This window comes from Chlorocebus sabaeus, chromosome 9 (genome assembly GCF_047675955.1).
Source record: "Chlorocebus sabaeus isolate Y175 chromosome 9, mChlSab1.0.hap1, whole genome shotgun sequence".
Lineage (NCBI taxonomy): Eukaryota > Metazoa > Chordata > Mammalia > Primates > Cercopithecidae > Chlorocebus > Chlorocebus sabaeus.
Window position 1 is genome coordinate 105,983,660 of NC_132912.1, and position 12,641 is coordinate 105,996,300.

Genomic DNA, 12,641 nt, shown 5'->3' on the forward strand with positions numbered 1-12,641 from the left:
AGTGATGCCGACGGTTAACAAACTTACCCACACACATCACTTACCCACACACATCACTCACTCTCCTCTTACCCTACTTTACTTGTTTTTTGCACGTAATGCTTACATTTGACAGTTTGCATTCTGTCAATCTCTCCAAAATATAAGCTCCATAAGGCAGAGGAATGTTTTATTTGCTGCTCTATCCCCAGCATCTCACAGGGTAGACTTAACAGACAAATAAATGAACCACTAAACCTCTATACATGGAGTCCTTTGGTTTTCAGAAGCCTATTTTTGTGTAAGCCTGAAAATGCAAGAATAACTGCACAAGTCCTTGCTCTAAATGAATATTCGTGAAATCTTACTCTTGATTCACAAATACATAAGATTCTTGGCTTGATTAACATAATATTTTGCTAACATTTCAACAGCAGGCCTTGGAACAAAAGCTTCCTTGTTCTCTGAAGGAAAAAATAACAAAGTTGAGAAGAGATCGTGTCCAGTGAGAAATGCAGTACCTGTTGCCTTGACAATTTGTTTTTCTTCTTCAAGCAGCTACATGCTCCTATCTGTAGTCTGAAATTGTAACTAGAAACTACAAATTTATTTCATCTGTTCCAAAAGTTTTAAAAAACATACAAAAAAGACTGGAATTTTGCTATGTTCTCATCAACATTCTATTGCTACTATCCTGCCATATCACATAGACTGCTATATATTTGTTCTACATCAACACATTAAGGTTGCTTCTAACTGAATGTTTTGAATACCAGACCTTCAACAATAACATGGTTATTGACACAAAGGAACAAGAGAGCATGTAAGGAAAACATTTTAAAATATTGAGCTATTTCTTCAAAACATTGCCATAATTAACTGAGGTCTTCAAAAGCATACAGGTATAAACAAGCTGCACAATTTTTACATTCAGACCATATATAACACTTTGCACCTTTAGTAATGATTCCTGAATACTCCTTTAAAAAAAAAAATAGGGCAAGGTACAGTGGCTCACACCTATCATCCCACCACTCTGGGAGGCCAAGCCAGGCGGATCTCTTGAGCTTATGAGTTCGAGACCAGCCTAGGCAACGTGGCAAAATCCCCATCTCTATAAAAACATGCAAAAATTAGACAGGAATAGTGATGGGTGTCTGTAGACCCAGCTACTCAGAAGGCTGAGGTAGGAAGATTGCTTGAGCCGGGAAGGCAGACGTTGCGTGAGCCAAGATCGCATCACTGCACACTCCAGCCTGGACAACAGACAAAGACTCTGTCTCAAAAAAAAAAAAAAAAAAAAAAAAAAAAGGGCAGGTAAAAAACTGCTTTATTTCAAAAAAGAACTCATTCTCTTACCAATGAACTCCTGCTCACCATTCAACTTTGGTTCAGCTCTTTTTTTTCCTCTTACAAAATAATTTAAAAAGATAAAATCGGAAAGGCATAAATAACCAAACCACAGTATTTCTACCTTTTAATAAATAAATTCGCACTCAAGGTTTAGTCCACCTATTTGGTTAAAATTCAGAGATATGCATGAGTTCAATGCCTTAATAATGCTAACATGATAACAGCCAACATTTATTGAGTACTTACTATTTTTCATGTATGATTCTAAGCAGTACAGTACATATTTTAACTCATTGACTTTTCAGAACAACCCTATATGTTAGGTACTATTATCCTCATTTTACGAAGAAGTAAACAGGAAAGAGAAGTTAGAAAATTTGAAGTCACAGAATTATACTGTGGTTAAGAGTACAGATTCTCGGCCGGGAGCGGTGGCTCAAGCCTGTAATCCCAGAACTTTGGGAGACCGAGACAGGCAGATCATGAGGTCAGGAGATCGAGACCATCCTGGCTAACGTGGTGAAACCCCGTCTCTACTAAAAAATACAAAAACAAAAACTAGCCGGGCGACGTGGCGGGCGCCTGTAGTCCCAGCTACATGGGAGGCTGAGGCAGGAGAATGGCGTAAACTCGGGAGGCGGAGCTTGCAGTGAGCTGAGACCTGGCCACTGCACTCCAGCCTGGGAGACAGAGAGAGACTCCGTCTCAAAAAAAAAAAAAAAAGAGTACAGATTCTGGAGCCACACTGCCTGGGTTCAAAACCTGGCTCTAACACCAACTTGCTCTAAAAAAAAAAAAAATTTGTAAGCAAATTATAAGCACTACGGTTCTTCCGTTGCAAAACAAGAGTTGGAACAAGAATGCAAGATGCTAAGAACAGAGGCTAAGACATGGAAATTGGTCAATAAACTGTTTACAATGCTTGAGTGCAAGATGTTTGAATACTGGAGGCCTCAGCACAATACAGTACTTTATGTTTGAAGGAATGAGTAATAGGCCTCTACTTTTGGAGTCAAAATCTCAGAGTGGGCCGGGCGCAGTGGCTCAAGCCTGTAATCCCAGCACTTTGGGAGGCCGAGACGGGCGGATCACGAGGTCAGGAGATCGAGACCATCCTGGCTAATACGGTGAAACCCCGTCTCTACTAAAAATACAAAAAACTAGCTGGGCGAGGTGTTAGACCCCTGTAGTCCCAGCTACTCAGGAGGCTGAGGCAGGAGAATGGCGTAAACCCGGGAGGCGGAGCTTGCAGTGAGCTGAGATCCGGCCACTGTACTCCAGCCTGGCCAACAGAGCGAGACTCCGTCTCAAAAAAAAAAAAAAAAAAAAAAAAAAAAATCTCAGAGTGTCCGCTACGTATCACAGGCTGTAGCAATTTCACACATTTATCACGTCAATTAAAGTATCCTAAATCCAAGGACAGCTATAGCTACAGGTTTGTTTCCTTTCTTCCTGGAAGCTCTCAGACCTACAGAGAATTATTTCAAGATTTATTTCACCAAACCTACTTCAAAAGAAAACGAGTAATTCAAGGCTTAAAAAAATGGCATTGGCCGGGCGCGGTGGCTCAAGCCTGTAATCCCAGCACTTTGGGAGGCCGAGACGGGCGGATCACGAGGTCAGGAGATCGAGACCATCCTGGCTAACATGGTGAAACCCCGTCTCTACTAAAAAATACAAAAAACTAGCCGGGCGAGGTGGCGGGCGCCTGTAGTCCCAGCTACTCGGGAGGCTGAGGCAGGAGAATGGCGTAAACCCGGGAGGCGGAGCTTGCAGTGAGCTGAGATCCGGCCACTGCACTCCAACCCGGGCGACAGAGCGAGACTCCGTCTCAAAAAAAAAAAAAAAAAAAAAAAAAAAAAATGGCATTGGCCCGGGCGTGGTGGCTCACGCCTGTAATCCCAGCACTTTGGGAGGCTGAGGTGGGCGGATCACAAGGTCAGGAGATCGAGACCACCCTGGTTAACACAGTGAAACCCCGTCTCCACTAAAAATACAAAAAATTAGCCGGGCGTGGTGGCAGGCGCCTGCAGTACCAGCTACTTGGGAGGCTGAGGCAGAAGCATGGCGTGAACCCGCGAAGCGATGTTTGCAGCAAGCCGAGATCATGCCACTGCACTCCAACCTGGGTGACACAGCAAGACTCCATCTCAAAAATAAAAAAAAAAAGGCATTTACTGGCCAGGTGCAGTGGCTCATGCCTGTAATCCCAGCACTCTGGGAGGCCGAGGCGGACGGACAACAAGGTCAGGAGATCGAGACCATCCTGGCTAACACAGTGAAACCCCGTCTCTACTAAAAATACAAAAAAATAGCCAGGTGTGGTGGCACACACCTATAATCCCAGCTACTAGAGAGGCTGAGGCAGGGGAATAGCTTGAACCCAGGAGATGGAGGTTGCAGTGAGCTGAGATGGTACCACTGCACTCCAGCCTGGGTGACAGAGCAAGACTCCGTCTAAAAAAAAAAAAAAAAAAAAAGGCATTTACTGACTTCAGATTTATGAAAGACTCTAATGTTAGGCCAGGCGCGATGGTTCATGCCTGTAATCCCAACACTTTGGGAGGCTGAGGTGGGCGGATCACCTGAGGTAAAGAGTTCAAGACCAGCCTGGCCAACATGGTAAAACCCATCTCTACTAAAAGTACAAAAATTAGCTAGGCATGGTGGTGCATACCTGTAATCCCAGCTACTAGGGAAGCTGAGACAGGAGAATCGCTTGAACCCAGCAGGCGGAAGTTGCAGTGCGCTGAGATCGCAAATCTGCACTCCAGCTTGGGCAACACAGAGACTCCATCTTAAAAAAATAAAAAAGGCCAGGTGTGGTGGCTCACATCTGTAATCTCAGCACTTTGGGAGGCCGAGGCGGGTGGATCACAAGGTCAGGAGTTCAAGAGCAGCCTGGCCAAGATGGTGAAACCCCATCTCTACTAAAAATACACACACAAAAAAAAATTAGCCGGGTGTGGTGGTGGGCACCTGTAACGCCAGCTACTTGGGAGGCTGAGGGAGAGAATTGCTTGAACCCGGGAGGCAGAGGTTGCAGTGAGCTGAGACCGCGCTACTGCACTTCAGCCTGGGTGACAGAGTGAGAATCCATCTAAAAAAAAAAAAATAAAGAAGTTCTAATGTTTACTCTCCAAGCCACAGCTTGGTCTTATTTACACAGCATGATACTGGTTAAATGCTTATTAAAATAACTTAAAATTCTTACAATTTTGATACAGAATGTTTGAGCTATTTCAATCTGCAAGCTGGTTTACTTAGCAGCTCTGAAACAAACTAGATAGAGATACACAAATGCCTAACTAGATTCTAACATGACTGCTTTAAAAAGTGTACAAAATATTTTTCAAGGATAGTCAAATACATGTACTACTCATCTTTAAAGGCAAATGAGACAAAATAGTGTAGAAGAGCAGAAATCTGTAAAATATTTACACTAAAATGAATTCAAAAATTTCATTTTCTACAATATTCTGACCCAAAATCAGAGCGTAACAAAAGCATGTCCTCTCCTTATGAATTTATAGAAGATAATTTTATGACAGACACAATGGTAGAAAACATGTAACACAAATACTAACTGATCATATTAAAGATAAACTAGGCCGGGTGCAGTGGCTCAAGCCTGTAATCCCAGCACTTTGGGAAGCCGAGACAGGCGGATCAAAAGGTCGCAAGATCGAGACCATCCTGGCTAACACGGTGAAACCCTGTCTCTACTAAAAAATACAAAAAACTAGCCGGGCGACGTGGCGGGTGCCTGTAGTCTCAGCTACTCGGGAGGCTGAGGCAGGAGAATGGCATGAACCCAGGAGGTGGAGCTTGCAGTGAGCTGAGATCCGGCCACCGCACTCCAGCCTGGGCGACAGAGCGAAACTCCGTCTCAAAAAATAAATACATAAATAAATAAAAATAAAAAATAAAGATAAACTAGGGTGGGTGCAGTGGCTCACGCCTGTAATCCCAACACTTTGGGAGGCCGAGGCAGGTGGATCATGAGGTCAGGAGTTCAAGACCAGCCTGGCCAACGTACCGAAACCCCATCTCCACTAAAAATACAAAAAAATTAGCCAGGCATGGTGGCGGGCGCCTGTAATCCCAGCTACTTAGGAGCTGAAGCAGGAGAATCGCTTGAACCCAAGAGGCAGAGTGAGCGGAGATCGTGCCATTGCACTCCAGCCCGGGCGACAGTGTGAGATTCCAAATCAAAATAAATAAAAATGAAGATAAACTGAGCAGAAAAAATAAACACTGTCAATAAACCTAAATGTGAAAAAGCAAAACCATACAACTTATAGAAGAATACAGAGATGAACAGCCTTATGGATCAAAGGTAGGGAAGGCTTTCTTGCATAAAAGACAAAAAATGTAAACCATTTTGGGATTCACTTTCCCCATCTGTCAAATGAAGGCACTGAACTTGGAAGACTCTCAAGTTTCCTTCCAGATGTAGAAATAGATTTATGGGTCCAGATTCTGTAGCGGTCACAGTGTTTTTTTACAATTTTTTACAATCAGTTGCCTACATTTATAAATCAGAAAATTCTGTATAACATATTTGGGCTGGGCGCAGTGGCTTATGCCTATAATCCCAGCACTTTGGGAGGCCGAGCTGGGCAGATCACCTGAGGTCAGGAGTTCAAAACCAGCCTGGCCAACATGGAAAAACCCCATCTCTACTGAAAATACAGAACTTAGCCAGGTGTAGAGGTGCATGCCTGTATTCCCAGCATGCCTGTAGTACTCAGGAAGCAGAGGCAGGAGAATTGCTTGAACCTGGGAGGTAGAGGTTGCAGTAAGCTGAGATCAAGCCAGCCTGGGCGACAAAGTGAGACTCCGTCTCCGGAAAAAAAAAAAAAGAGTGTGAGATGAAAGAGCCTGCTTGTAGTATCTGCTTGGAAAGAAAAGACTGAAATCTGATGCCTGAAATTTAACGGCTTAAAAAAAAAAATCAGCAAGCTTGTTCAGTATTAGCATGTTTTCGTTACAGATGCCCAATGGGATATGTATTTTTATAGGCTTCTTGGTTTAATGGGGTTTCTTTAACGCTTTGTTTTAGGTTCGTCTTAAAATACTGTGAAATATTTCAAACATACAGAAAATAATATAATGATCATTTGATATGTCTACTACGCACCTTCTTTATCAAATTTTAACATTTAAAATTAAGGGCCGGGCACAGTGGCTCATGCCTATAATCCCAACACTTTGGGAGGCCAAGGAGGGCGGATCATGAGGTCAAGAGATCGAGACCATCCTGGCTAAGATGGTGAAACCCCATCTCTACTTAAAAAACAAGTTAGCCAGGCGTGGTGGCATACGCCTGTAGTCCCAGCTACTCGGGAGGCTGAGGCAGCAGAATCGCTTGAACCTGGGAGGCGGAGGTTGCAGTGAGCCAAAATCGTGCCACTGCACTCCAGCCTGGCAACAGAGCAAGACTCCATCTCAAAACAAAACAAAACAAAACAAAACAAAACAAAGATTAAGACTGCATAACTTTTTTAATTTTTTTCTTTTTTTCTTTTACTGTTTACTGCTTTTTTTTTTTTTTTTTTTTTTGAGACACTCGGAGTCTTGCCCTGTCGCCCAGGCTGAAGAGCAGTGGCAGATCTAGGCTCACTGCAACCTCTAACTCCCAGGTTCAAGCGGTTCTCATGTCTTAGCCTCCCGGGTAGCTGAGACTACAGGCACGCGCCACCACGCCCAGCTAATTTTTTATATTTTTAGTAGAGACAGGGTTTTACCATGTTGGCCAGGCTGGTCTCGAACTCCTGACCTCAAGTGGTCATTCACTCTGCTCTAATTGCAAAGAATCCATGTAGCATACTTGTAAACTGCTTACCGGAATTTCTCTTTCCAGCTTTATCTCAGACTACTGCTCTACCAAACCCTTTTAGTGAGACCAACCTATTAATCATACCCTCAATACATCCACTTCAGCATCTTCTCCCTACTCTGAAGTGTTACTTTCTGTTTTTCCTGATCCCATCAAGCTACATTAATATTCCTTCACTCTGAGCAAAAAAAATCTAACATTTATAAAGAACTTAATGTGTGCCAGTATCACTTCAATTGAATTATTCTATTTAATCCACATAACCCTGTAAAATTTGTTCTACTTTTCCCTTCTCAAGGTGAGAGAAACTGAGTGAGTTTGTCTAAGGTTAACTGAGTTCCCCGAGGTTGTATGACGTTAAGTAGCAAGCCAGACTACAAAATCCAGGCCCTTAAATAAATGCAATGTCTCCTGGCTGAAAGTATGACTGTCTTTACTGCTCACATGTCACTCAACATATGCCTTGTGATAGTTAGCATTTTGTGTTAGATGTCTAAAAACCTCAAAATATTACATTTATTCAACAAAAATTTACTAAGAGCCTTTGTGCCAGGCATTGTTGACTACTGGGGCACATTAGAGAGCACCTACAAATGAAGAGTAAATGAATTCTCTAGATACATGGACATCCCAGAAATATTGGTAAGTGCAAAATCCCAAATACTACATACGCAGCATCTGTAACTAGATAAAAACCCATATCTATGTAAGTACTTTAAAAGAGCATAGTCGTGACATGATAAAGTTGTGGGTTTTTCTTTTGGGGGTTTTGTTGTTGTTTACTATTTCATTGAATTAAGCTTTTGGTAAGAGAATTAAGCAACAGGGCCGGACACAGTGGCTCACGCCTGTAATCCCAGCGCTTGGGAGGCCAAGGCAGGCGGGATCCCCTGAGGCCAGGAGTTCAAGACCAGCCTGACCAACTTGGAGAAAAATTCAAAATTAGCCAAGTGTGGGGACGCATGCCTATAATCCCAGCTACTTGGGAGGTTGAGGCAGGAGAATTGCTTGAACCCAGGAGGCGGAGGTTTCGATGAGCCAAGATCGCGCCATTGCACTCCAGCCTGGCCAACAAGAGCAAAATTCCGTCTCGGGGGGGGGGGGAAAAAAAAGAGAGAGAGAGAAAATTAAGCAATAAAAATACTTAAAAAATAAAACCCGTGTTTTATGTATTCCTCTTTCCCCATAAAACAGCAGAAATAGCCTAGAGAAAGATTAATGAGCACCTCTCTGCATAGCATTCTATTGTAATCTGGCTTTCTTTAGGAAGACATGATGTCTTCTGGTTAAGGGTGGCAGTTACTATAAGAGAATACTATCTATATAAATCTTCTTGGCCGGGCGCGGTGGCTCAAGCCTGTAATCCCAGCACTTTGGGAGGCCGAGACGGGCGGATCACGAGGTTAGGAGATCGAGACCATCCTGGCTAACACGGTGAAACCCCGTCTCTACTAAAAAATACAAAAAACTAGCCGGGCGAAGTGGCGGGTGCCTGTAGTCCAGCTACACGGGAGGCTGAGGCAGGAGAATTGCGCAAACCCGGGAGGCGGAGCTTGCAGTGAGCCGAGATCCGGCCACTGCACTCCCGCCCGGGCGACAGAGCGAGACTCCATCTCAAAAAAAAAAAAAAAATCTTCTTACAAACTTCTGGAAACTTGTAGCTGACTGTAAATTTTCATACAATGGCATAAAACCTTTGAACTGAAAGGAATCCTGCAGAACATCTCCTTCAGCGCCCCACCCCACCTCCGCCCCCTCTACCACCTTATTTTACAGATTTGTTGGTTACTAAACCCTAAAGCCTTAATTCTGGGTCAATGAGAGTAATGCAGCTACCTATACTGCTGAAATGTAGTGGTTTATACTGCAATGGAAATGCACTTCAGAAATAAAGTCTGTGTATGCTAGTACCAACCCTGCATGTGGAGTTTTTATTTTAATTACTAACCAGCTATGTTTTCTTGAACTTAATCCTCTTTTTTTTTTTTCACTCTCAGCTCACATCTATTTTTTTCTCTTTTCGAACTTAACCCTTTCAGGCCTGGATGTCTTCATTTGGATAAATTCTAACCGTTGTTGAAAAGCCATGTGGTAAATATTTTTGAAACCTAAAGCCTTCTCTACACAATAACACTAAGTTTTCATGGTAAATGACACAGTTTCAATATTCTCCCTTTCACATTAGTCAGCAGTCTGCATCCGTTGCTTTAGAAGGCGAAATGAACAGTCCACAGACACTGGGAACTAAGTACAGTTCAATCCTGAAGAACTCATCGGCCCCTGGATCGGCGCGCACACGCCCCCCTGTAATGGTGACGAGTCATTTCGGGACGCTGTACTTCAGAGCATGACGCCCCTCAAACATCAAGGCCCTAAAGGTGAAGGCCCAGGAAAACGTCGATTGGGACAGCAGCCTCTACCTGCTGCTCTTAGAAGCTGTGGCCTGCCAAAGTCAAACCCCCAAAACGTTCTTCTTACAACTAAGGGTTCAGGCCTCAAATCGGCATCTCGCCCTCTCCGGTTTCAGGGGCCCCGAAAAAAGGAGAGGAATAGGCCGCCACCGAGCGGCTCAGCCCCCTGACCAGGAGCTGTCCGGATGTTTTTTGTGGCGCCTTGCAATTCGCTGCGACCTTTCCAGGAAGTGCTGCACACGGGCGTGTGGCAAGCGAGCTGGCCGTTTCTCGCGGTCCTGCTAAAATGCTGTCAACCTGGCGCTCCACCACAGAGGCCCGCTGGCTTCTCGGGAGGCGACCGAGGGAGCTCAAGGGGCGGGGAGGCTGTTACGAGGAGCGAAAGGACTGCCTCAGGGGTGGCCGGGGACAGCCCGGAATCAGCTGGAGGAAGTCAGCAGGACTGAGGAAAGGGCTACTACCCGCGTGAGGAAAGGGGGGGAACGGGCGGAACGCGGCGAACGGCCGCACTCGGAGGCTGAGGCGGGGTCCCAGCAAGCCGGCGGCTGGGAAACAATGGCGCGTGCGTGACGTGGGCCGGAGGCATCGCGACGGCGCGGAGGAAGGGGCTGCCGTGGGGCGGGGGCCGCACCGAGGGAATTGGGAGGCGTGCGGCGTCCGCGAACGCGCGGGCGGGGGCTCGGCCTAAGGAGAGGGGCCGGGGGTCCATGGTCCCTGGGGGCCGGAGGCGGGGGCAGGCGGCGGCCGCAACCCTGGGGTCGCGTGCTCGGCGGCGCACCTCCCCACCTAGCTCCCCGCTCGCCCGCTCCTTCCCCGCCCGCCCATGGGTCCCGCCGCACTCACCAGCTCCAGCGCACGGCAACAATCCCAGCGCGCAACTGCCGCAGCAGCCTCGGCGCGCGCCCTCCCCACCTTCGCCGCCCGGCACCGCCCCGCGCCGCCCAGCCGCTCACGCCCGGCCAGGGACCGGCGCGTTGTTCCGTCCCCCAGCTCCGCCGCAGAACTCGGCGAAGTCGACGCTCCCTGACCGCGCTGCGTCAGTCTCTCCCGCGGGTCTGGAGATCTTCAAACGACGGAACACCGGCTTTGCGCTTCTGAGGGTGACGCACGTTGACAACCTTTCCATCTCCTTTAGGTCTCCATCCCTTGGCATTCTGCCTGCGCCCTTCAGCCGGGCCCCGGGCTACCCTCTCCACTGCGTCTCATTCATCTGAAGCTTTCCTTTGGGAGAAGCGGGCATCCTTTTTCCCAGTCACAGAATGTTTTGGTCTAATGGACCTCAAGGACCTTCATGCGTCCACAACCCCATGGCACCCTCGAGTCCCCCTGATGGCTAAAAACACCAGCTTTGAAGTTTGTCAGTACGAGTTCGAGTCCCGGTACCACCACTTACAAACTGTAACCTCGGGCGAGGTACCTGACCTCCCATACCCGGTGCCCACATTTGTAACACCGGGATAGGAAACAACAGTCTCCACATCAAAGGGTGTTGATGGAATGAAATCACACACATGAAATCACCAAAGGGTGTTGATGGAATGAAATCACACACATGAAATCACACACATGAAATCACCTTCACCAGGGTCCTGGCACACAGTAAGCACTCAATAAGTGTTCACCCCACCACCAGCAACTCAGCAGGAAGACTCCTCAAAAGCAGCCCGCTGTTTTCCAGAGGACTGAATTCCTTGGTCCGGGCAGCTATCACCAGTGAGAAAATGTGTCTAAACTTCCACTCTCAGGGTCCAAATTCGATGCCTTGAAGCCACAGAGAACAAACATCTAATCTCTCTTGGACCTTTGACTTTTCAGATACTTTACTTCTATCACCTCTGCCCAAGGTCTTCTCACTCCACATCAGTGTCTCCAGTTCCTTCTATTGTTCCTCCTCTGCCCTGGTTTTGAGGGTCTTTATCCCTTTCATGCAAATGGTAGATTTGACTGTGATTTCTTGAGAATATGTCACCCAAGACTGAACCAAATGTTTGTGGTATCATCAGAGCAAAGCAGGACTATAGCTTCCTCCTTTTGGGACCTATCGCTTTGCACTCCTGTGATAAAGTTCTTGGCACCCATACTGTTGACTCATATTGGGCTTGCAGTCAACCAAAACCTCCGCGTCTTTTTAGTAAATGCTCCACTGGAGCATTTCTACCCCTTCTTGTGCTTCTTAGCCAACTTTGCTTCGGGTCAGCTGAGGATAGACCTTGGGCCCCTCACCTTCTAAATTTCTCAGGATGTGTGGAAAAGAGGAATAGGGGTTGGAAGCTGGCGTAACACAATCTGTAAACCAAGTGCATTTGAAAAAAGTCCAGGGAAGTGGGGCATGATGGCTCACGCCTGTAATCCCATCACTTTGGGAAGTCGAGGTAGGTGGATCATTTGAGGTCAGCAGTTCAAGACCAGCCTGAACAACATGGCAAAACCCCATCTCTACTAAAACAAAAATTAGCTGGGCATGGTGGCGTGCACCTGTAGTCCCAGCTACTCGGGAGGCTGAGACAGGAGAATCGCTTGAACCCGGGAGGCGGAGGTTGCAGTGAGCCAAGATCACACCACTGAACTCCAGCCTGGGCGACAGAGGGAGACTCCATCTCAAAAATAAAAGAAGAAAAGAAAAGAAAAAAGGCCAGGGTTTGTGTCTAAAGACCATGGTACTGAGAGAAAAACAAATATACAGACACATACAAATGAATGTGATCACAACTGGGAAAAAAAAAACTGCACACACAAAAGACTACAGGGAAATATGTAATTGATTATGTTGTTTTCTCTCAGTGATAAGATGGAGTGATTTCTTCTTTGTACTTTTGTATTAATTTCTTAGGGTGTTTGTATTACTTTTATAATCAAGAACTTTGTTTTAAAAAATAAATCAGAAAAAAAGAATTTAAAAATCAGAGAGATGGAATAACTTGAAAAAAAAAACTGAAAACAAAGTTAAAAGGTAACAGAATAAGGGGGAAATTATTTGCAATATGCAAAAGACAGGATTTGTCTCTAAAGGATTCTTAACAGATCAATAAGAAAAAGAATGAATATGTAATCTCAGC

The 12,641-nt window shown here is 45.8% G+C and overlaps 1 protein-coding gene across 3 annotated transcripts in view; it reads right to left on the reverse strand.

The window, feature by feature from the left end:
* Positions 1-12,641, reverse strand: part of NT5C2 (5'-nucleotidase, cytosolic II) — a 193,749-nt gene that overhangs the window by 96,544 nt on the left and 84,564 nt on the right. The window contains exon 1 of one of the 3 annotated variants that reach the window (XM_038009508.2): positions 10,429-10,525. The exons of 1 other annotated variant lie outside the window; for it this stretch is intronic. The gene's annotated coding sequence lies outside the window, so the exon portion shown is untranslated. Of the gene's footprint in view, positions 1-10,428; positions 10,526-12,641 lie in introns of those variants that run through there. One more of the 3 variants, XM_007964002.3, reaches the window with a different exon arrangement.